The sequence below is a fragment of the Lepidochelys kempii genome, chromosome 10, assembly GCF_965140265.1.
Source record: "Lepidochelys kempii isolate rLepKem1 chromosome 10, rLepKem1.hap2, whole genome shotgun sequence".
Classification (NCBI taxonomy): Eukaryota; Metazoa; Chordata; order Testudines; family Cheloniidae; genus Lepidochelys; species Lepidochelys kempii.
In genome coordinates, this window is record NC_133265.1 from 28,002,623 (window position 1) to 28,028,657 (window position 26,035).

General features: G+C 42.9%; 1 protein-coding gene and 1 pseudogene across 24 annotated transcripts in view; both read right to left on the bottom strand.

Moving 5' to 3' along the window:
• Positions 1 to 26,035, bottom strand: part of RBFOX1 (RNA binding fox-1 homolog 1) — a 2,436,731-nt gene that overhangs the window by 613,181 nt on the left and 1,797,515 nt on the right. The gene's annotated exons all lie outside the window — the stretch shown is intronic.
• LOC140917882 (uncharacterized) lies at positions 17,699 to 19,405 on the bottom strand (annotated as a pseudogene).

A 26,035-nucleotide genomic window follows, 5' to 3' on the forward strand; every position in this document is an offset into this window, starting at 1 on the left:
GGGTAACTTTACCCATGTGTGTAGTCTCACTGAGTCTATCTAGAACTACGGATGTACATAAAGTTATTTCCACATGTAAGCATTTGCAGAATCCATTTCATAAATAGTCTCCATCGTTACAACAGCTAGTTCTTACATAGTGCTATAGATCTCAAAGCACTTCCCAAAGGAGGTTAGTATCATTATAACTATTTTTACGTGGGGGAAACTGAGTCACATGGAGGGTAAATGATTTGCTCAAAGTCACTCACCAGGCCAGTAGCAGAGCCAGGAGTAGAACTAAGATTTCCTGATTCCCAGACCAGTGCTTTGTCCACTACACCACATTGTCTTCCTTTAGAAAATTTGACTACATAGAGGGATAAAGAGTCCACAAAATGTGTACTAATGCCACCTCTGCAACATTTCTGTGGTCACCTCCCTTTGGCCAACCATCACTAATGTCAGTCTTAGATACCCAATATCCAAGTCACATCTCTAGCAAACACCTTTAAAAATAATGTGTTTCTGAGAATTTATATGTTCTCATCAATCAAAAGCAATACAATTTGCATAAACATACATACACAGTAGGTAGTTCAAGGAAAAAGCTTCATGGAGGCATGGAGGAGTTTTCAGGATACTAGTGTGGTGCAATGCTGCTTATTATACTCAGTTGCCCTGCTCACTTGTCCTTTCCCTTGATGCTTTGTCATAACCACCTGTGATCTCTGGTCATATGTTTAGATGGTAAGCTCTTTGGGACAGGGGTTGTATTTTGTTATATGTCTATGTACAGAGCACAATGGAACCCTGATCTCTGATTTGAGGATCCAAGTATTTCTACAATTAAATACTCAATATTAGTATTAATAGTAAGAAGAAAAAAGTAGTCACAATATAATATAGTCAACTCATCATCTGCATAGAGTTCAACAGGAAATAAAGGATTTAGAACACTGGCGATAGTTAATTTATAATTAAAAAAAATAACTTGCTATTACTCGATAGCACAGGAGATCTGGAGTGAGATAATCGTCACTTCCCGGTTGGGAACTGTTGCTCCTCTGCTATCCTTCCACCTGCCTTACATACTCTTCCCTGCGCATACATGCTTCAACACAGCACTGGTCTCTGATGAAATGTGTACATCTATGAGGCATTTATAATCCCCTCTCATTTCAACAGTCACACCAGCTTATTGTGACTGTAAATGATTGTCCAACATTTAGCTAAAATATAGAGATAATTAAAATTTTACACAGTTACTCATTTGGAATCTTATCCAAGATTGTCAAGAGAAGAAAACACAATTCATCTTTACTCCCCACCCTGACACAGTTAGGAAAAGTAGATGAAATATCTAGGTTGTAGCTTTAATAACATAGAATCATAGAATATCAGGGTTGGAAGGGACCTCAGGAGGTCATCTAGTCCAACCCCCTGCTCAAAGCAGGACCAATTCCCAACTAAATCATCCCAGCCAGGGCTTTGTCAAGCCTGACCTTAAAAACTTCTAAGGAAGGAGATTCCACCACCTCCCTAGGTAACGCATTCCAGTGTTTCATCACCCTCCTAGTGAAAAAGCTTTTCCTAATATCCAACCTAAACCTCCCCCACTGCAACTTGAGACCATTACTCCTTGTTCTGTCATCTGCTACCACTGAGAACAGTCTAGATCCATCCTCTTTGGAACCCCCTTTCAGGTAGCTGAAAGCAGCTATCAAATCCCCACTCATTCTTCTCTTTTGCAGACTAAACAATCCTAGTTCCCTCAGCTTCTCCTCATAAGTCATATGTTCCAGGCCCCTAATCATTTTTGTTGCCCTCCGCTGGACGCTTTCCAATTTTTCCACATCCTTCTTGTAGTGTGGGGCCCAAAACTGGATACAGAACTCCAGATGAGGCCTCACCAATGTCGAATAGAGGGGAATGATCACATCCCTCGATCTGCTGGCAATGCTCCTACTTATACATCCCAAAATGCCATTGGCCTTCTTGGCAACAAGGGCACACTGTTGACTCATATCTAGCTTCTTGTCCACTGTAACCCCTAGGCCCTTTTCTGCAGAACTGATTGTCAAGTTCATCATTAAGAACAGTGTGGTGCCCCCTCCCCAAGTGTCTGATGCTGTGGGAAGACACCTTCTCTATGGACTCCATTCTGCCTCTCACCTCACAGCGCCCCGTTCACACAAATATAAAAATGCAACTTTCCATACATTTATCAAGGACATTTGAAGGCAAATTGGGAGGGACTGGGGAGTGAAAACAAAAACAAAATCTAACCCTCAAACTTGTCTGTAAAAGTCTGAAAAAGGAAAATAGTTAACAGTTGCTATTTAAGCGCATAATTCCCTGTTTTAATTAGATGGCGATCATTTAGAGGGCCATCAAGAAGTGACCATTTGAATTAGGGAATTTTAAAACATCTCACTGAAAAACATCAAACATTGTAGACACCACGGCTGGAAAGTGGCATGTAGGAGTGAAATGAAGCATTTATAGATGGTGGAGGAGTAAACTGATGGGTGCAGGGAAGTTTGCAAGATAAAAAATGCACAAATTCACACAGGGGTGTAAGGAGAGCATGATTATGGATTATCTGTCTTCCTTTACAACTCCCACAACCCATCTGACCAGCAAAGTAAACAAAAAAGCAACTTACTTAAAAACAAAACTACTCTAGCCAAAAACATATTTAAAATACATATTGAAGTTTACCTGGGTGACCCTGCAATGTCTTGGTGCCAACTGGCAGACAGTGCAGATGTACATAGCGTTTTTACAGGGGTCCTCTGGGTTAGATGTATGCATATTAAGTTTACCAGTTTGTGGCATGTGTGGTCTCCACTATGCACCCACTGGTCATCTATCACTAGGAAACGTAGGTACGGAAAATGTTTAAGGAATTATGTATCTACGTTGAAAATTATGTTCTTAAGATATGTGAGTTAAGGCAGATCACCAGGTGGTGGTAAACATGCTCTTGTCAGGCAGGTATGAAGAGACACTTTTTTTTCTCTCTGGTTGGTCATTTGTGTCTTACACGCTTCACAGTGGAGGCCTAGCTACAGTCTCAGCCAAATGCTGATCAAGAAATCGACAAGAAAGAGGCACACAGGATAAAATAACCAGCAGGAGGCATCCTGCTTATGAGTAAAGACAATGGGTTTTTTGGGGGGTGATAACTGGGGATATGGGGAACATCCTGGATCTGTTCTACTCAGGAGACAAGCTGACAACATGGCTCGTCTCATGAACAGAAGATCACAGCCAAGGCTGGATGTAATATGCTGGAAGGAATTGGGGTGAGCTTAGCCTGTAATACATGACAGTAACTAGTTCAGTAAGTCTAGGCCAGAGGTGGGCAAACTATGGCCCACAGGATCATCCTGCCTGGCCCTTGAGCTCCTGGCCGGGGAGGCTAGCCCCCTCCCCCTCCCCTGCTGTCACTCCTCCCCCTCAGCCACACTGCCGCATGGGCAGCACTCTGGGTGGTGGGGTTGCGAACTCCTGCTGGGCAGCGCGGTGGTGCAGTTTTCAGTCCTGCCGCTCTGAGCAACATGGTAAGGGGGCGGGGGAGGTTGGATGGAACGGAGGTTCAGGTGGGGGGGCACAGTCAGGGCACAGGTTGGATAGGCATGGGAGTCCTGGGGGGGCTATTGGGGGGGCGAGCGGGGTGGACAGGGGTCAGGGCAGTCAGGGGACAGGGAGCAGGCAGGGTTGGATAGGGGATGGGGTCCCAGGGGGCGGTTAGGGGCAGGGATGTGGATAGGGGTCCGGTCAGTCATGGGGGGTTGGATAGGCATGGGAGTCCTGGGTGGGGGGTATTGGGGGGGGGGAGCGGGGTGGACAGGGGTCAGAGGAGTCAGGGGACAGGGGTCAGAGGAGTCAGGGGACAGGGAGCAGGCAGGGTTGGATAGGGGATGGGGTCCCGGGGGGGGTGGTTAGGGGCGGGGGGGTCCCAGGAGGGTGCGGTCAGTGGACAAGGGGCAGGGGGGGTTGGATGGGTCGGGGGTTCTGAGGGGGGCAGTCACGCGGGTGAAGTAGGAGGGGGCGGATAGGGGCAGGGGGCCAGGCTGTTTGGGGAGGTACAGGCTTCCCTACCTGGCCCTCCATACAGTTTCGCACCCCAGTGTGGCCCTCAGGGCAAAATGTTTGCCCACCCCTATCTAGGCTCTGGAATGCACGTTATTTTTATTCTATGTGTAACTATTTGTTTCCAGTATTTCTCCTTGCTCTCACTTGAATCTCTAGTTTTGTGAAACGCATTTTTTATTTGTTTCTACTAATAAACTTATCTAAGTGCTCTGCTTTAAGTGGACTGGTGATTGAGGCCTATCTGGTAAGCTGGGGTGTACTGGGAGCAGGGATTTTGTGAATGCCAAGAGCGTCCAGTAGAACAAGGGCTGGGGACAGTCAGAGGGCTTGGAGCATGCCTATCACTAACCTGCAGAGGTACAGTGGAACCTGTGTAGGCTGAGGGGAGTGCTGGTGTTGCCTCTGAACTCAGGGAGCTGACCCATGGCAGGCATAGACATGGCTTCCTCAGGCTAAGGACAAGTCGTAGTGAGGTGCCTCACAACCCTAGGTACCCCCAGGAAGTGTCACAAACTGGAAAGAGTGTTAAAGTCAGCCTGCTTTACCCACTAATTTCTATTCTGAGTGAATTTCTCCCCCTTCTATCTTCCCTTATAATGCCAGCCTCATTGGAGTTTGGTCAGAAATAGTCCTAGCCATAGGGATGTTGCTGTATTCTGAACTACCTGTCTATACACAGGGCAAGAATAACTAGATGATGTAGTGTGGTATAAAGCTACACTCTCATGCATTTGGGATGTCTCCATTGTCACTACTGTGAAGCACTGAGCGTGCTATGGAGGTCATCCCAAATTAGTGCCAACTGATACCACACCAAACCAACAGGTACTCTGTATATGACACGTGTATTAAGGAAAAATAGATTTTTGAAAAATGGTTAGATATTTTGTAGAAGTACTGGGAGCTAAGTTTTGTATCCCTACACTTATAAAGCCAGATTCTTCAACTACCACAAGTCCAGTTATACCAGAGGGACCCATAAAATCCTTAGCATCATGGGGGCTTTCCGGGACTAGAAACAAGACCTCGGTCCCACTTGAACATAAGAACATAAAAATGGCCATACTGGGACAGACCAAAGGTTCATCCAGCCCAGTATCCTGTCTACCGACAGTGGCCAATGCCAGGTGCCCCAGAGGGAGTGAACCTAACAGGTAATGATCAAGTGATCTCTCTCCTACCATCCATCTCCATCCTCTGACAAACAGAGGCTAGAGACACCATTCCTTACCCATCCTGGCTAATAGCCATTAATTGACTTAACCTCCATGAATTTATCCAATTTTCTTTTAAACCCTGTTATAGTCCTAGCCTTCACAACCTCCTCAGGCAAGGAGTTCCACAGGTTGACTGTGCGCTGAGTGAAGAACAACTTCCTTTTATTTGTTTTAAACCTGCTGCCCATTAATTTCATTTGGTGGCCCCTAGTTCTTATATTATGGGAAAAAGTAAATAACTTCCTTATTCACTTTCTCCATATCACTCATGATTTTATATACCTCTATCATATCCCCCCTTAGTCTCCTCTTTTCCAAGATGAAAAGTCCTAGCCTCTTTAATCTCTCCTCATATGGGACCCATTCCAAACCCCTAATCATTTTAGTTGCCCTTTTCTGAACCTTTTCTAATGCCAGTATATCTTTTTTTAAAATGAGGGGACCACATCTGTACGCAGTATTCAAGATGTGGGCGTACCAAGGATTTATATAAGGGCAATAAGATATTCTCCATCTTATTCTCTATCCCTTTTTTAATGATTCCTAACATTCCCGTTTGCTTTTTTGACTGCTGCTGCACACTGCGTGGACGTCTTCAGAGAACTATCCACGATGACTCCAAGATCTTTCTCCTTAAGAATAGAAAAACCTTACCTGGCTTCTGGGTGAAAGTCAATGGGAGGGTGAGCGGTGGGGAGGGAGGGGTATTGGGCAAAACTCCTTTAGGCCCCTTTTGAAAATCCCAGCTTTAATGGTTAAACAATTCATTCCCACCAGCCTACATGTGGTATGTACATATAGGTCCTCAGGGACCTTCTGCAATTGGTGGGTTGGGTGTAGTGGGGCACTGCTTTGTCCTGTACACCTCCACCACGCCCCTGGAATGTCCCTTCTCTCCAATTATGCCAGAGGTGGAAGGGGGCAGCTGGTGCAGGAGAGTTCCTTAAGGCTTTACAGACAAAACTTCCCTGGGACAAAATATAGACCATGGATTATTAGGACAGAATTAAAATGGCAAAGTGAAAGAAACAAATAAAATAAACTTGCTTTTATATAAATAATCATTTTCAGTATTTTTAATAACTAAATTATAAATTATATTAAAAGGATAAGCTTTGGAAATTTGCATCTCCCTGGAAGGCACAAATACTAAAGGTTGCTTTCCATCCACCTAACTGCTACTAAATCTGCTGTCTTTCATTTTTGTCTCATTTGCTAAATGTACTAGCTTAAGAGAAAGACTTTGGCAACCCTAAGCACTTAGTGGAAAAAAACATAAATAATGCACTTGTAATATGTAAACCTGAATAGATAGACCAGTGGCATTGAAAGACATAACATATTTAATTTAAGACCAGGAGACTTGAGAGAGAAACTTTGAGCATGTCCTCCAATCTGGAAATACGTAGTTTCTTAACCCTCTATGACCTTTGTTGTCGCATGTCTCTGGATTGAATGCAGCGAATTTATTTATTTTCCTTCTTCCTTTCTAGATGTCATTTCTAGTTTGTATATAGAAGGTACCTGTTTCTGTATCTCTCATATAAGGGACGACAAAGTACTGTTTATTGTTTAAAGGTGATGTCAGAGGTTTATTTGCCAGCGGAAGTTTTGAATGACTTGAACAGGATTACTTTTCTTGTGCATCAGCTGCTATGCACTGCTTATTCAATAAAGACCCATTAGAAATAGAACTTGACCTTCTGAGGTAAATCTCTAATCAGGACATGCAAATGAGATGTGGGTTGGTGTTGGGATTTTGTGTTTTACTTTTTAATAACAAACTGCAGAACATGGTAGAGTTGAGTTATTTTATATTTATTTAGGCAGCCATCCTCTACAGCAGGTTCTCAAACTGTGGGTCGTGACTCCTCAGGGGGTCAGAAGGTTATTACAGGGGAGGGGGTCATAAGCCATCAGCATCCACCCTCAAACCCCGCTTCGCCTCCAGCATGTATAATAATGTTAAATGTAAAAAAAAGTGTTTTTAACTTATAAGGGGGAGGTCACACTCAGAGACTTGCTGTGTGAAAGGGGTCATCAATACAAAAGTTTGAGAACCACTGCTCTACAGGGATTTGCAAGCACAGACTCCATGCTTGAGACCCATATAAGTTCTGTGATAAGGTGCTCAGGGGAAGGATGGCCTAGTGGTTAATGAACCCAACTTCCAGCCCCTTGCCTCTCCTATCAGTGACTGTTTGGACAATAGGAGCCATACCTCAAACTGAAGGGACATATAGGTAGGAAGTAGCCCAGGGAAGTGGATTTGGACTCGCAGCAGTGAGGACCGAGCACTGCCTGATCCTGACCCTGAACTGTGAATCTCCTACCGTACCTTGACCTAGGCTATTAAGGAGGTGAGATATTGGGACTTGGGCCCTCCCTCTCCACCAAGTCCGACCCCAGGACCCTGTAAGAAGCAACACCTGCAGGGTCGTCCCTGCAGCGAATCCCAATCCACTGCCCTGGGCTAATTCCTACATGTCTCTGCAGTATGGGGCTTAGCTAGGGTGACCACTCATCAGGAATTGGGCGGGACAGCCCCAAAATGCAGAGTTCAAGTTGTGGTCCCTGGCTGAATGACTCTGGGACAGCATTTGTCCCAGATTCCCTGCAGCACTGCTGCACACCTGCCTAAGGCTCGGGGCGGCCAGCCTCTTCCCAGCGGGGGTAAGGACTAAAGTAGGCTGTGTCGTCCACCCTTCACCACAAGGCCCCACTACCTCTCCCCCAGAGAGAGCTGGGAATTAGTAATAGCTGCCTGGGTGCCCAGGCTGCTGTGGGGAGCCCTGGACCCTCCACTACCCTGAGGAGAGAGGGGTGGACGACAGACTGGGGGCTGATCTCAGGCCCTCAGCACCCCACCCAATGCAGAATATACTGTGTAGTATGAAGGCTACACTAACAAGAGTTTCCAGGGTTAGGCTCTATGACCTTAGGTTTACTGAGATCACCGTTCTCATTCTTTTTTCAGAATGTGGGCAAAGGAAGGATGCTTTCTTAAAGGAGAAAAAGCTAGTTCACTTTTTATTACCTATATTTTAAATCACTGATTACATGATTTAGATGTAAATGTAACTGATCACAGTTACAACAGTTTTACACTGGTCTAACTTCATTCGCTTCAAAGGAGCAATTCCTGGTTTAAGTGAAATCAGAATTAAATTCCGAGTTTAAGTGAAATCAGAATTAGGTCCACAATATATCTTCAGTGTCTTACTCAGTACATGGGCTTTCTCCACCAGATACTTACTAGCCACCACAAAAAGCCAATCAAAGTATAGAATACCGAGTGAAAATAGTGCAAGTTATATTTTACTGGATACTGTAAAACAGTTCATACTATTTCACAATACTTGCATAATATAGCTATCATTTTCCTGACAGTGCCAGTCCTCTTCCTTTAACCATCAAATGCTTACCACTCTGCATAAAAAATGCTGAGTGGATCAAAGAAATACACAGTACACTGCCATCTGCTGTATTTTATGGAGAAGTATTCATCTCCCTGACTACCACGACGTTTCTAACCCCAAATTTACATCTTACCACATTAGCCATATTTTCAAAATTATCTCAGCTGAGATCAAAAGAGATAAAGTGTTGCAATAGAAACATGTTGAAGCAAAACAAAAATGTGATTAATAATACAGGGTGTGTGGGATAATTTAAATTTGATCAATGTCGTGCAAAAAACCAAACCAAAACAAAGCCTGTCCCAAGAGCTCAAAAGCTAAACCAAGTTCAGTGAAACAGCAGAGGAGACATCAAAATACAGGGAATGCCATATAGGCAATCACATTTAAATCGGAATATCTCCCAAAATAGATAGGGATATAGGAGGCTTTTAATGGTGGGGGAGGGTGTAATACATTAACTGGGATATATTTCCATGAAGTAAAAGGATGACATAAAGAAGGTGCAAAGATGGGCATTTACAAATATTCACCATAAATGGAACCTGGCAATAAATACACCATGTGGTCACAGATGCCTCAGTTATAGAAAATAAACATGGCACATGTATTTTGTACATGGCAGGAGATTGGAAGATTATGTATAGCTGGAATATAATCAATGGACAAATTATCCATCAGACCCAGCAATTCTTTTGATTTTTAAACAGAGGCTTTCAGGACTTTCAGATGTCCTGATAAGAAAAGAATATGGCTGTATAGCCAATTACACATTATACCAAGAATACTCCCTCTTCACGTGGAAATCTGGACTCCCCTCCATGGTTTCCCTTTCATCTGTACATAGCAATAAAGTTTTGCCACATGTGTAATTGCTGGAACTCCATACATGCCTTATCTGAAGTGAGCCTAATGAGATCACTTGGTGCCAAGAACTTATGGACCTCTGATGACTGCCAGGTCTCCGCTGGGAAGAAGTGTATATATGTGCACACTCCCACCCATGTCAGGGTAGAATTCTGCCTGAAGCAGGTAAAACTTTGGGTTTATTTTGGCTAGGTGTGCCCCTACAAAGAAACTCATTTTCAACTTGATAAATGGGGTTTTATAAAGACTATTAACTGTATTATGGCAGTACTTACAGGCCAGGACCCCATTTATTCACACACTCCTGCTTCTGCTATAGGTCTGTAGTTTTGGCTAAATATTTTATATTTGCTGATGCACTTCTGTGAATATGTTTTGGGCAAAAATGGTTCAAGACCCATACACTGCATTTAACATATTAAGATACTCAAATCTTGCATCATTGGTGCACCTATTTCTATGGGAGGAAATGGGCACCTGAGATAGAAAACTCAGACTGAGCATGTCCAGTGACCGAATAATACAAGTGCTACAGACCTCCTAGTAATGTTGTAAATGCAAATGGGGAACCCTCTCTTCTCCCATAAGAGCTAATCTAAGGATTCACATCAGCTGTCTCCTGCACTATGCAATCATTTTACAGCACTTAGCAGAATACTCCAAAACAGCATACAGGTCCCTTACAGGAAAATCTTACCAGGCTTTACAATGCTAAATGCAAAAGAAATGTATTGAAACGTTCGCAAGTCACAGTCTACTAAAGCTGTGATGTTTACCCATACTAAATTGCTCATTAAATGCCAAATTCACTAGTTCCTGCAACTGAAGTACTTTTAATTTTGCCCGAACTCTGGTTCAGTTGAGATACAATCTTCTTTGTGAGATCACCCATTGACACCAGATGAACAGGTTTCAGCGTAGCAGCCCTGTTAGTCTGTATCCGCAAAAAGAAAAGGAGGACTTGTGGCACCTTAGAGACTAACAAATTTGTTTGAGCATAAGCTTTTGTGAGCTACAGCTCACTTCATTGGATCCATTTTTTGGGGCGGGGAGGTGTTTTGTTTTTCTCTTGCAACTCTAGATGGTCGTTCAAATAGTTTCAATCATATTCATTTTACATATATTTAAGGTATTACAGATAGGAGAAATTGGGTTACCCATGTTTATAGGTACAGTATGTATTTTAATTAGGCTTTGAAATAATGAACTGGTGCTTTAATACTGAAAACAGAAAAAAAAATTCTTTGCAACAAACCTAGAGGTCCTTTTGCAAGTTTGTATCAAAGAAAAAAAATACAGGTAACATTCTAGAAGAACTTGTGTGGTAAAACCTTGAAATTAAATTCTGCGAATGTGCTATGGAACAATCCCAAGAGAAACCTTATCTATACTTAATATTCAAATAAATACTCTTTTCCTGCATATAACAATAGCTATATCACATTTTATTTAATTTACTTGTACAATCCAGTAAGTATCATAAGGAATAATCAGAAAGCAAAGTCACTGTGCTAACAAGAATAAATAGACACTACAGCAGACATAATGGGAAATGTTGTGATATAAAGGCAATAGTGGGAAAAGATCTAAAGTATGTTTTAACTTAGTATTCAAACATTATCAGAAGTTGACTGGCTTACTGCATGCATTACACATTATAGTTTCTGGCATCAGTAATTATTTTCCTTGACCATAAACATTATTATTCAAATATATTCCTACATATATGTTCCAGGGAGGTTTTTGGAAAAAGATGTGTCTCCTTACTTAAAATCTCTAGCTGTTGAAATTGACACAACTAACTGAATAAGGAAGGATTGCTCATGTGAGGTTAAAGATTAAGCCAATAATTATTCATAAGTATCAGATATACCCAGCAGCCTTATAACCAAATCCTGAGGGCATGCCTCAGTTACTACTGACCCCTAACTCAAAAAAAACAAAACAATCCAAAAAAAAAAAACAACAACAAAAAAAACCAGTCACTTCAAGGACTTCCATGGAGAAGTCTGACTTAAATACGACTGAAGTACTACTCATTTCCAAAACAAAATCTTAGAAACTCAGATGAGAGAAAAACAATGACACAACTTTGCAAGACTAATTCTAGATGGATGACCAAGAGAAAAGCCCCAATACCTCTAAGCATAAGACATATTAACCAGGTGATAATATCACACACACACACACAGCATGTGGTTACAAAAGCAGAGCATAATTCACAGTTTCCATCTGGATACTGAGAAACATAGGAACAGAGTTGAGGCATACTATGCATGAAAATTACCATTGCTACCAGAGTACAGAATCCAATAGATACAAGGATCAAAATGCGAAAGAATGGCTGAAAGATTCCTGATGGTCTTTGGTGCAATGCTGGTGTAAATCTATTTGAATTAAATAGGAATGATTACTACTTAGAGAACTACTATATTTAGAAATAACTGAAGAACAAATAAACAATTTCCCCCCCCAAACATATTGAGTAACAAGGCAACAAACACATTGTAAATCACCGTTTGCTCACCATGGCTTTCCCGATGAGTTTAAGAGAAGATAATGTTCCACAATTCATGATTTCTTCCTTTTGATTTCTTTTTGGTTTAACAGTTCAAGCATCATAAGACCTGACCTCCTCAATCAAATGGATTAACAGAAAAATTGCTACAAAAAACTACAACTATGATTTACCAAAAAAATGAGCCCAGACAACAGCATAACCCCCTACCCCATGCACCGACCCTCCAAACATGCACACAAATCAAAATATTCACCTTGCTAGATTCCAGGGATTCATAGTGTATCAAACAGTTAACTCCATTGCAATTGGGGAGAGAATGTTAGATTTTGAAGAGCAGATATCACCCACACTAATGACTTACATCATAGCCACCAGGAGGAAGAAAGGGCATCTAAACAAAACCAAGCAGGGCACTAGCAATGTGTTTCTTGAAGATATCCAGAATACTATTGACAGTGCTCATGTATTGACAGAAGTAACGTAAGTCCATCCAGTCACTAACAGTAAGGCACATCAGGAACAACAAAACTCAGTCTCCCAGTGGCAGAACCACCTCAATAGATGAAGAGGCCACTCCAGACTAACCTGTTTTGAGGACAAGATGTGACTATATGATCAGAAGGCTACTGGGACTCAGAGACTGCACTTTTGTCAGTAACTGCTGTAGGACGAAGAATTGCACTCAAATACACAATTTTCTTCTTACTCAAAATAGAAGGGATTTTCGGTGATTAATAAAAATAACTATTTATAATTATCTTAGGTGAATGGAAAACAAGCACACTCTATTTTCAAAACATTAAAAGAAAATTAAACAGTATAGCTACTATTAGAGCTAGTAAATTATTTCTAGCAAATTTATCTGGCAAACTTATGTAATTTTTTCTGCTTCTAGAATTATTCATAATCATATGAGGGAAAGGAGGAGTTAACTAATTGTACAAATAGAACATTCTGCCTTATTAGGCGTGAAATTCACTGTATAATAGAGTATAATAGAGGCACGTTTTTTTTAATCAATAAGTCCCACAGAGAGGAATGCTATAGAGTCTATTTCTAGGGCTGTCTCTGCTTTCATGGGATGCAACTGACCAGTGTGCTCCATTAGGATTCACATCATATCACTTTTATGCTAATCATATGATCAGGCAAGGAACCTGAGTAAGATGAAATTGTGAGCGGATTTTAACAAGTCACAGGCCAAAAGCATCTCAAGGTAAACTTTTTACAAAAAGTGATTTGAACCTAGATAATGATATTCAGCAAAACTATGGGTTGTTCAACCAACCTGAACACTTGGCTTTTAGATCCAAGAATGATCATCTCACAAAGCTGATCCTGGCACAGTAGATAGAAGGCCTTTTTTGACTTTTGTTTTATAATGTGCATCTTACATACAGAGGGCAAAATTCTGCTCTCCATAAAGCCTATGTAATTCTGGAACAACTCTACTGAAATCAATGGAGTTACTTTAGATTTAGGCACAGAGGAAAATACAGGAATTATTCACAAAAAGAAAAGGAGTACTTGTGGCACCTTAGCGACTAACACATTTATATCAGCATAAGCTTTCGTGAGCTACAGCTCACTTCATCAGATGCATTCCTGTATTTTCCATGAAAGCTTATGCTCATATAAATTTGTTAGTCTCTAAGGTGCCACAAGTCCTCCTTTTCTTTTTGCAGATACAGACTAACACAGCTGCTACTCTGAAACCAGGAACTATTCAGGCAACCTGTTCAAAGGAGATTGCTGCTTTTGTACTTAGGCCTTTGGTTCTATGCACAGTCCCCAAGAGGTGGGGGCAAGATGGTGTGAAGCCTTCTTCAGTTCCTACTGTAAGGTCAACACATAGCAGCGGTTTGCCCCAGTTTTCAAGAAGGTTTATTCTCCGTAGCAGAAGCAAGTGTGTAATACATTTATGGGAACTTTTACTCAACTACCTAATTATTGTCTGCATTATTAAAAAGAGGAGCTATGGATTATGAACTCATGGTAGATTATTTTTTAATGTTCACAAAACAGAAAAATAATTGGTAAAGTTGCTTTGTGAATCAAGCTCCATTGCACTGTAATATACGCCACATAAGGAAATAGCATTATGTCAACAGAACATTGTTGTGAGTGACAGCATGTCTTTAAAAATATTGGACAAAGTTTAACCCTAGGGTAACTCCATTTATGATAATGAAGGTACACCACAGCTACAGTTGGTGCGGTGTGTCCAAGTGTGTTAGTGACCAGAATATGGTGAAAACTACAGTCCTATAAAGTTACAGTATTTACATTTAATTTAGGGTAGAATGTGCCTAACCCTGAGTGAGGAGTAATTGCTCTGCTCCACAAGTGTCCCTGGAAAAGAATCATTATTTGGACAGCTAAAATTTCTCTGTTGCTCTTCTCTTACACCAAAGGGAAATAAGTTTCTATAGTCCTTGAAAGAGTGCAGCTTACTTCTGTACTGTCCCTGGCCATCAAGTGAAGAGAACGAGGAGTGAGATCAAGGCTCCAATCACTCCACATCACAGCAAATACCCAGAAAACAAGGGTCTGTGCTCTTTACCATAGCAGCATCCAATAGCTGTGTTGACCAAGCAACAGAGTGGGGTGATGCCATAATTACTCCCTTGCTAAACCAAGTAGGGCAAAGACAAAATCTAGCTCTTAAAAAACAAAAACAAAACCAACACTAGCTGCTTTTACGTGCTTTTAAAGTGTATTATGAAGAATGTTCAAGTACAATTAGTAATACATTCTTAATGGTGATACTACAATGTGGCACAATGAAACAGCTGATATTTCCCAGGTATTGCTAAAGATTCTCTAAAGAAACCTTGTTGCATAAAATAACTTTAGAGATGGTCACATACTAAGGTCTATTAGGATATATATTCTTTCCATGCCACAAAGTTGGAGGTTTACCTTGAGTAGGGTGAACGCTACTCAGTAATGTCAGGAGCATCTGGCACAGTTAACCATTTTCGTTTACCTTTTTAATGAAGAATAGCACTAGAACCCTTAATATCTCTTACCTAACCATAGAGAAGTAAAATAAAATGTATATTCATTTTATGTCACCAGCTTCAGTGAGGTTTCACCCAACCTCCAGCATACATTATAATATTAAGTTAGCATCTTGGGCTTTAATCAGGATGGGAGTCCCATTCAGCTAGATACTGTACAAGTCACAGAACAGAAGACAGTCCCACTGGCTATTCCAGGATCTTGGGCTTCATTCATGGTCTCCTACTTGGTCATTGTGATACCTCCTTGCAGTTCACACTCTCCTGGATAGGGAAGAGTCATCCGAATCCCCAAAATAAATCACAGGTCTCCCTGGATCACGACCAGCAAGCAGCCTTAATGCTTTCATCTGATTGTGAATCCAGCTCTCATAGCTTTAGGTTGTGTCGTACTGCATGGTTGTGTTTTAACTTCAATTTCTATGGCATCTAAAGGGTATATCTACATGATGAAATTAGGTCGAATTCATAGAAGTCAATTTTTTAGAAAGCGATTTTATACAGTCGATTGTGTGTGTACCCACACTAATGCACTAAGCGCATTAAGTCAGCAGAGTGCATCCACAGTACCGAGGCTAGTGTCGACTTTTGGAGCATTGCACTGTGGGTAGCTATCCCACAGTTCCTGCAGTCTCCACCACCCATTGGAATTCTGGGTTAAGCTCCCAATGCCTGATGGGGCAAAAACATTGTCACAGGTGGTTTTGGGTACATGCTGTCAATTGCCCCTCCCTCCGTGAAAGCAATGGCAGGCAATCGTTTTGCGCCTTTTTTTCCATGTGGGCGCAATACTACTTTCAGCAGATGGTGCAGTAGGACTGCTCACTGTCATTGTGATCCACTGCTTCTGCTGCCACTCTGCTCTCCTGATGCTATGAATCCACCTCGCAGGTCCGCTATATGACCGTTGTCATCCACCGCTTCCACTGGCACTCTGCTCTCCTGGTGGTCTCGCAGGGCCGCTTCTGCTGCAGCTCTGCTCGGCTGCTCTTGTCTCACCATACCATGTTGTGTCCTGGCAGCAGACGGTGCAATAGGTCTGCAAAACTGGTCATCCAACCACTGCTTCCCCTGCAACTCTGCTCTCCTGCAGACACCATACCACGCCAAGCCCGCTCAGATCAGCATGGCAGTTATGAGCATTGTAAACACCTCACACAGTATCATGCAGTATATGCAGAACCAGAACCTGCAAAAGCAGGAGAGGAGGCGATGGCAGCGTGGTGATGAGACTGATGAGGACATAGACACACTTCTCTCAAAGCACAGGCCCTGGCAATTTGGCCATCTTGGTGGCAATGAGGCAGGTTCATGCCATGGAATGCTGATTCTGGGCCCGGAAAACAAGCACAGACTGGTGGGACCGCATAGTCTTGTAGGTCTGGGATGATTCCCAGTGGCTGCGAAACATTTGCATGTGTAAGGGCACTTTCGTGGAACTTTGTGACTTGCTTTCCCGTGCTCTGAAGCGCAAGAATACCAAGAGGAGAGCAGCCCTCACAGTTCACAAGCGAGTGGCCCTCTGGAAGCTTGCAATGCCAGACAGCTATCGGTCAGTCAGGAATCAATTTGGAGTGGGCAAATCCACTGTGGGGGCTGCTGTGATCCAAGTAGCCAACACAATCACTGAGCTGCTGCTATCAAGGATAGTGACTCTGGGAAATGTGCAGGTCATAGTGGATGGCTTTGCTGCAATGGGATTCCCTAACTGTGGTGGGGCAATAGACGGAACCCATATCTCTATCTTGTGACCGGACCACCAAGGCAGCCAGTACATAAACTGCAAGGGGTACTTTTCAATGATGCTGCAAGCACTGGTGGATCACAAGGGACGTTTCACCAACATCAACGTGGGATGGCCAGGAAAGGTACATGACCCTCGCATCTTCAGGAACTCTTGTTTGTATGAACAGCTGCAGCAAGGAACTTACTTTCCAGACCAGAAAATAACTATTGGGGATGTTGCAATGCCTATAGTTATCCTTGGGGACCCAGCCTAGCCCTTAATGCCCTAGCTCATGAAGCCATACACAGGCACCCTGGACAGTAGTCAGGAGCAGTTCAACTATAGGCTGAGCAACTGCAGAATGGTGGTAAAATGTGCATTTGGACGTTTAAAAGCACACTGGCACAGTTTACTGACTCAAACCTCAGCGAAACCAATATTCTCATTGTTATTACTGCTTGCTGTGTGCTCCACAGTATCTGTGAGAGTAAGGGGGAGACATTTATGGCAGGGTGGGAGGTTGAGGCAAATCGCCTGGCTGCTGATTACGCACAGCCAGACACCAGGGTGGTTAGAAGAGCACAGCAGGGCGTGCTGCGCATCAGAGAAGCTTTAAAAACCAGTTTCATGGCTGACCAGACTACGGTGTGAAATTTCTGTTTGTTTCTCCTTGATGAAAACCCGCCCCCTTGGTTCACTCTACTTCCCTGTAAGCCAAACGCCCTCCCCTCCCCCGTTCGATCACCGCTTGCAGAGGCAATAAAGTCATTGTTGTTTCAAATTCATGCATTCTTTATTAGTTCATCACACAAATAGGGGGATAACTGCCAACGTAGCCCAGGAGGGGTTGGGGAGGAGGGAAGCACCAGGTGGGGTATGGGAGGAGGGAAGCACAAGGCCACACTGCACTTCAAAACTTATTGAATGCCAGCCTTCTGTTGCTTGGGCAGTCCTCTGGGGTGGAGTGGTTGGGTGCCCGGAGAGCCCCCTCCCACTGCGTTCTTGGGCATCTGGGTGAGGAGGGCTATGGAACTTGGGGAGGAGGGTGGTCGGTTACTCTGCAGTGACGGTCTGTGCCTTTCCTGCACCTCAACCATACGCCGGAGCATATCAGTTTGATCCTCCAGTAGCCTCAGCATTGCCCCCACCCTGCGTCCTCTCATCATGCTGCCACCACCTGTCCTAGCATTCATTTGTGCTTTCCTGGACTCTGCCATTGTTTGCCTCCATGCATTCTGCTGGGCTCTTTCAGTTTGAGTGGACTGCATGAGCTCAGAGAACATTTCATCACGAGTGTGTTTTTTTCGCTTTCTTATCTGCGCTAGCCTCTGGGACAGAGATGCTAGTGGCAGCGTTGAAACATTTGCAGCTGCAGGAGGAAAAAAAGGGAGAGTAAAATTGAAAAAGACACATTGGCCATTTAAAAGGAGGGGCTGATGTTTACGGGTTAACATGCAGCACAAACCCAACTAAACCCCCCCACATACCCAATTCTCTGGGATGATCGCTTCACCCCTCTCCACACTGCGTGGCTAACAGCAGAGATGATTTCTTCTCAGCCACAGGCACACAGCCCATCAGGAATGGCCACCTCCGAATGTCCCCTTAATAAAATTCCCCTATTTCAACCAGGTGACCATGAATGATATCACTCTCCTGAGGGTAACACAGAGAGATAAAGAATGGCTGTTGCTTGAATGCCAGCAAACACCGGGACCACACGCTGCCATGCTTTCTTATGCAATGATTCCAGACTATGTGCTACTGGCATGCTGTGGGTAAAGTGTCCTACCATGGAGGACGCAGTAAGGCTACCCTCCCCAGAAACCTTTTGCAAAGGCTTTGGGAGTACCTCCAGGACAGCTTCATTGAGATGTCCCTGGAGGATTTCTGCTCCATCCCCAGACACATTAACAAACTTTTCCAGTAGCCATACTGACCACGAATGCATCCCAAGTCTTCAGGGCAAATTAATCATTAAACACGCTTGCTTTTAAACCGTGTATTATATTTACAAAGGTACACTCACCACAGGTGCCTTCTCTGCCTTCAAGGTCCAGGAGTCCACCTTGGAAGGGTATTGGCTCCTGGCTGTCGGGGAGAACTGTTTTTCTGCTTGCCTGGGGTGCGCTATCTTCAACCTACCCCTCCTCATCATCTTCCTCATCCCCAAAATCCTCATCCCTGTCACGTGAGACTCCCTTGTAGGAGTCCATATACAGGGGTGGGGTAGTTGTAGGGGCACCCGCTAGAATTGCATGCAGTTCATCATAGAAGTGGCATGTCTGGGAGTCTGACCCTGAGCGGGTGTTTGCCTCTTGGGATTTTTGTTAGGCTTGCCTAAGCTCCTTAAGTTTCACAGGGCACTGCTGTTGGTCCCTGTGATAGCCTCTGTCCTTCATGCCCTTGGAGATTTTTTCAAATATTCTGCCATTTCGTCTTTTGGAATGGAGTTCTGATAGCATGGATTCATCTCCCCATACATCAGTCAGATCCAGTACCTCCTGTTTGGTCCATGCTGGAGCTCTTTTGTGATTCTGGGACTCCATGTTCACCTCTGCTGATGAGATCTGTATGGTCACCTGTGCTGATCAGCTTGCCACGCTGACCAAACAAGAAATTAAATTCAAAAGTTCGCAGGGCTTTTCCTGTCTACCTGGTCAGTGCATCCGAGTTGTGAGTGCCGTCCAGAGTGGTCACAATGGAGCACTCTGGGATAGCCCTCAGAGGCCAATACCGTCGAATTGCATCCACACTAACTCAAATTCAACCCTGCGATATCGATTTCAGTGCTAATCCCCTCGTCGGGGAAGAGTACAGAAATCGATTTTAAGAGCCCATTAAGTCAACAAAAATGGCTTCGTTGTGTGGACGGGTGCAGGGTTAAAGCTGCTAAATTCGATTTAAACTCGTAGTGTAGACCAGGGCTAAGAGGGTAGGGTAACCAAATTCTATCAAGTTGCAGATAATGGTTCTGGAGAGTCTCCCTTGTATCACAGTATCATTACTATTCTTTCCTATTGCCCAACAAAGAACAGCTCTTAAGTTCTCTCACAAGCCTCTGAAATTAAAAATCTTGTCCCTCTTTCCCATCTCCTAGATTGCAAACTTTGCTTGTCCTTTTATTGCCAATCCAAGTTTACAGAAATTTCTCAGTTGATTATCTATATAATTAATGAGTAAAGAATATCATAATCCAAGATGCAGAATTTTTATGCTATCCTGTATTTAGATACTCATTTCTCTCCTTGAATTGATCTGTAGCTTGGCACTAAAGGTTCTGATGTGTTCATTTCCACCACATTTTTGTTGGACAGGTTTAATTTTTTAGCACAAGTACACTTGACGGTCAACCTTTCCTACATTCTTAGAGTTTATCCCATCAGGTCAGGGTTCAGGCCGATCACCTGTTTTTTAAATGGGCTTTTTCAATGGCTAAACAGAGAGCTACGGTTTCGGGGCTGTCAATCCAAAACCTTTCAACAGCACTAAATTCACTGCTCTTAAAAAACACCAAATCAACCTCCTGTCCTCCCCCACCCTGCCCTAAAATAAACACCAATAAATCCTTTGCTTTCCTCTGAAGTTTATTTCATCTAAGCTGAGCACAGTATTAGCTTCCAGAAGGACAACATCAGACTCTTTACAGTATCAGGTCCATTGGGGTGGGCACTCTATATTTGAGTTAATGACCACACCCCCTTCACAACACTTGCCACTATAGACAGACTGGCCAATAGATGCTACTGTTGTAGCTCGACGTACAGAAGAAACCAGTAAGAAGTCAACATTTTCCTGCACATATTTCCTGTGCCAAGATCGGGGATTATACAGAGATGATTCAGATACCACTGTGTATTAGTCGGCTAATACTATCTTTTTAAGCAATGACCAACAGAGCAATGGAGTTTCTTTCCATCCAGCTAAGAGTACTAACTGCTCTTGCCAGGTTAAGCAGCACAGAGTTAACCTCCACACCCCAAGACCTAGAATTTGAACTCACACTGTCACAGTCGCAGTGTGGTACACTGATACTATGCCAGCCCTTTCAGAACAAACTCCTAGACACTGTTTTAAACATTCATTCCCTCCAAAACTGCAAATTAACCAGATCCTCAAGCTTTAAGCACTCACTGATAGACCAATTCTCCCACTCTAAAATGTTTAAAAAAAGCTTTCAAATTGTATTGTTAGATTTATTCCTCATATGTATCTTTTTTAAAAAATGTTAAAAACATGTAAAGCAAAATGAGATTCTATTACCCAATGAAGAATATATGTACGATTTCAAGCTTTTGTCCCCAGAAGTCAATGCACCACTACCATTTCAACATCATTGCAGAAAACGACAAAATCTGCTATGATGTATAATACAGTACCCCTGAATCAAAACAATTTGCTCATTTGAAGATCTAAACTTCATCAAAACAAAAATGTGCATATTATTCATACAAGGCTACAGCATGCTATTTGCATGCAATCAAAACAAAGGGCTTGTCTTGACCTACCTCCAGCTCACCTGCAGGTTTTCCCCTAAACACGTTTCCCCTAAACACCACCCTATTCATGTTCACACCCCCACTCACCTCTATCAGTGTTAAAAGCATGGTAGCCACCACTCTCAGAACTACAAGGAAGATCTCAAGGGAACTGCAGTGAAGATGTGCAACCACAAGTAATCACTACAATCGTGATGGCATCTCCAATCTCTTCCCAGAAGCCCCTGACTGTCAATCTGCCTCTGCTCAGCTCCTTCAACCCCTTTGCTGAGATTCTGGCTTGCAATTTCAGTTTCTCCAGCTTCACTCATCTGTTTTTTGATACAGCAGAACAAGCCCTTGTGTCACATTGCAGTCATCTTGCGGTATGAACACACATGAATGCTGGTATGGCTTTGGGCTGAATTGAGCAAAACCCACAACTTTATGTGTACAAAGAGCACAAAGCAGCACACTGAGTTGTTGCACTATTAAACTTAGGATATGCACTCAGTGTGTGTGTGTGTGTTGGGGGGTCATTTTACTCCCTCTTACTGTCCAGTGTGGCTGAATAAGAGCTAGTCACACCTTAGTCTTGCACATTCCAGAATTAAACCACCTTACATTTCTTTCCAAAGTTAGCAAATGTTCAAGCTCTGAATTAGTTTATTAATTGAATATATAGCACTTTTAATGTTATATGATGTAAAAGCAATTATTTTAATCTAACTGCCTAAAACGCTAGGATCATTTTTTATATTTTACAGTAAAAATCTCAATTATCTCATTTACTGTGACAGATTAAGCAGCACTTAAAGAGATCTCATCCTTTCTGTCTCGCTGTAGGATGTTACTTGCACAGTTTGTAGTAAGGTATCTGCACAGTAATTGTTTTGTACTCACATTTTATAATGCCAATAACAGCTGCTACTGCAATAGGCATTATATGAAAACTTTGGTAGACTAGGGAGAGGAATGTAGTAAATATATACAGAAACAAAGTATAATATTTTATTATACTTCAGCACTAAAAGGTAACATCCATATAGTATGATTGGTTTATAAGACTATGTCAAAAGACTATGTATACATGTGAGTAGATGTGAAGTAAAATATTTTATGTTTTTAGCACAAAATTAAAGACAATGAGGAACAGGAAGAATATGCAGAACAACATGGCAATGAGGATGTATAGTATAACCACCATGGTTACATTATATATCTACCTGTATGTAAGAATGTTCAGTGTCTGGTATTAAATCAAGCCATCTAACAGTTTACACTTTTTTTCGGAGAAGAGTATCTAATATCCAAAATAACTGGTGTGTAAATCAGTAACTACTACTTATGGAATACAGTGAAATTTGCCTTTCACTGTATTCCATCATCTTCCTTTCCAAATGCAAACAGATGGATATCGTACCAAAAGGACTGAAGGTAAAAAATCCATTACAATCTACATACCACACAGACTATGCTGACAGCTTGTGCCACACGCTCTCAAAGAAACTGCGGAATCACCTGATCAACATCCTCTACAGCAAACAGAGAAAGATTAAGAATGAGCTCTCAAAAATGGATACTCTCATAAAAAACCAACCTTCCATATAAACTTCCTCATGGCTGGACTTCACTAAAACTAGACAAGCCATTTACAACACACACTTTGCTTCTCTACAAAAGAAAAAGGACATTAAACTTTCTAAACTACTACATGCCACAAGGGGCCACAGCAATGGTTCCCTCAACCGACCCAGCAATATTGTTAACCTATCCAACTATACTCTCAGCCCAGCAGAAGCAGCTGTCCTATCTCGGGGCCTCTCCTTCTGCCCCTCCACCCCCACGAACATGATACAGTTCTGTGGTGACCTAGAATCCTATTTTCGACATCTCCGACTCAAGGAATATTTCCAACATACCTCTGAACAATACTAATCCACAGAGACCTCCCTACCAACACTACAAAAAGAAGCATTCTAGGTGGACTCCTCCTGAAGGTCGAAACAGCAGACTGGACTTCTACATAGAGTGCTTCCGCCAACGTGCACGGGCTGAAATTGTGGAAAAGCAGCATCACTTGCCCCATAACCTCAGCCGTGCGGAACACAATGCCATCCACAGCCTCAGAAACAACTCTGACATCATAATCAAAAAGGCTGACAAAGGAGGTGCTGTTGTCATCATGAATAGGTCGGAATATGAACAAGAGGCTGCTCGGCAGCTCTCCAACACCACTATCTACAAGCCATTACCCTCTGATCCCACTGAGAGTTACCAAAAGAAACTACAGCATTTGCTCAAGAAACTCCCTGAAAAAGCACAAGATCAAATCCGCACAGACACACCCCTGGAACCCCGACCTGGGGTATTCTATCTACTACCCAAGATCCATAAACCTGGCAACCCTGGGCACCCCATCATCTCAGGCATTGGCACCCTGACAGCAGGATTGTCTGGCTATGTAGACTCCCTCCTCAGGCCCTACGCTACCAGCACTCCCAGCTACCTTCGAGACACCACTGACTTCCTGAGGAAACTACAATCCATCGGTGATCTTCCTGATAACACCATCCTGGCCACTATGGATGTAGAAGCCCTCTACACCAACATTCCACACAAAGATGGACTACAAACCGTCAAGAACACTATCCCCGATAATGTCACGGCTAACCTGGTAGCTGAACTTTGTGACTTTGTCCTTACCCATAACTATTTTACATTTGGGGACAATGTATACCTTCAGATCAGCAGCACTGCTATGGGTACCCGCATGGCCCCACAGTATGGCCCCACAGTATGCCAACATTTTTATGGCTGACTTAGAACAACGCTTCCTCAGCTCTACTTGCGCTATATTGATGACATCTTCATCATCTGGACCCATGGAAAAGAAGCCCTTGAGGAATTCCACCACAATTTCAACAATTTCCATCCCACCATCAACCTCAGCCTGGTCCAGTCCACACAAGAGATCCACTTCCTGGACACTACAGTGCTAATAAACAATGGTCACATAAACACCACCCTATACCGGAAACCTACTGACCGCTATTCCTACCTACATGCCTCCAGCTTTCACCCTGACCACACCACACGATCCATCGTCTACAGCCAAGCTCTGTGATACAACCGCATTTGCTCCAACCCCTCAGACAGAGACAAACACCAAAAAGATCTCTATCAAGCATTCTTACAACTATAGTACCCACCTGCGGAAGTGAAGAAACAGATTGATAGAGCCAGAAGAGTTCCCAGAAGTCACCTACTACAGGACAGGTCTAACAAAGAAAAATAACAGAACGCCACTAGCCGTCACCTTCAGCCCCCAACTAAAACCCCTCCAACGCATTATTAAGGATCTACAACCTATCCTGAAGCATGACCCAACACTCACAAATCCCAGGAGACAGGCCAGTCCTTGCCTACAGACAGCCCCCCAACCTGAAGCAAATACTCACCAGCAACCACATACCACACAACAGAACCACTAACCCAGGAACCTATCCTTGCAACAAAGCCCGTTGCCAACTGTGCCCACATATCTATTCAGGGGACACCATCACAGGGCCTAAGAACATCAGCCACACTATCAGAGGCTTGTTCACCTTCACATCCACCAATGTGATATATGCCATCATGTGCCAGGAATGCCCCTCTGCCATGTACATTGGTCAAACTGGACAGTCTCTACTTAAAAGAATAAATGGACACAAATCAGATGTCAAGAATTATAACATTCATAAACCAGTCGGAGAACACTTCAATCTCTCTGGTCACGCGATTACAGACATGAATGTTGCTATATTACAACAAAAAAAAAACTTCAAATCCAGACTCCAGCGAGAAACTGTTGAATTGGAATTCATTTGCAAATTGGATTCAATTAACTTAGGCTTGAATAGAGACTGGGAGTGGCTAAGTCATTATGCAAGGTAACCTATTTCCTCTTTTCAGAGTAACAGCCGTGTTAGTCTGTATTCGCAAAAAGAAAAGGAGTACTTGTGGCACCTTAGAGACTAACCAATTTATTTGAGCATGAGCTTTCGTGAGCTACAGTGAGCTCAAATAAATTGGTTAGTCTCTAAGGTGCCACAAGTACTCCTTTTCTATTTCCCCTTGTTTTTTTCCTACTCCCCCTCCCCCCTGACGTTCTTGTTAAACCCTGGATTTGTGCTGAAAATGGCCCACCTTGATTATCATACACATTGTAAGGAGAGTGATCACTTTAGATAAGCTATTACCAGCAGGAGAGTGGGATGGGAGGAGGTATTTTTTCATGCTTTGTGTGTATATAAAAAGATCTTCTACACTTTCCACAGTATGCACCCGATGAAGTGAGCTGTAGCTCACAAAGCTTATGCTCAAATAAATTGGTTAGTCTCTAAGGTGCCACAAGTACTCCTTTTCTTTTTAGTGAAATTTGCCTTAAGTAACTAGTCAAAGGACACACAAAATTTGGTTGCTTAGTGGAGGTTGTATTCTAGTCAATGTGGAACAGAATTGCAGTCCCAATGTTTGGGAGTCTTTGGAATAATCTTTTTAGACAGGAGGTTGTTCAAAAGGAGTCTCCTGTAGGTTTTTTGGTTCTCCCCCCTCCTTTTCATTTTCTGTGGCAAAAAGCTGACGAAGGCTGCTGTCTCTGCACATGAGAGAGAGAAATCAGTCTAAAATGGGGTTAAAACTAGTGACAACAAGTCA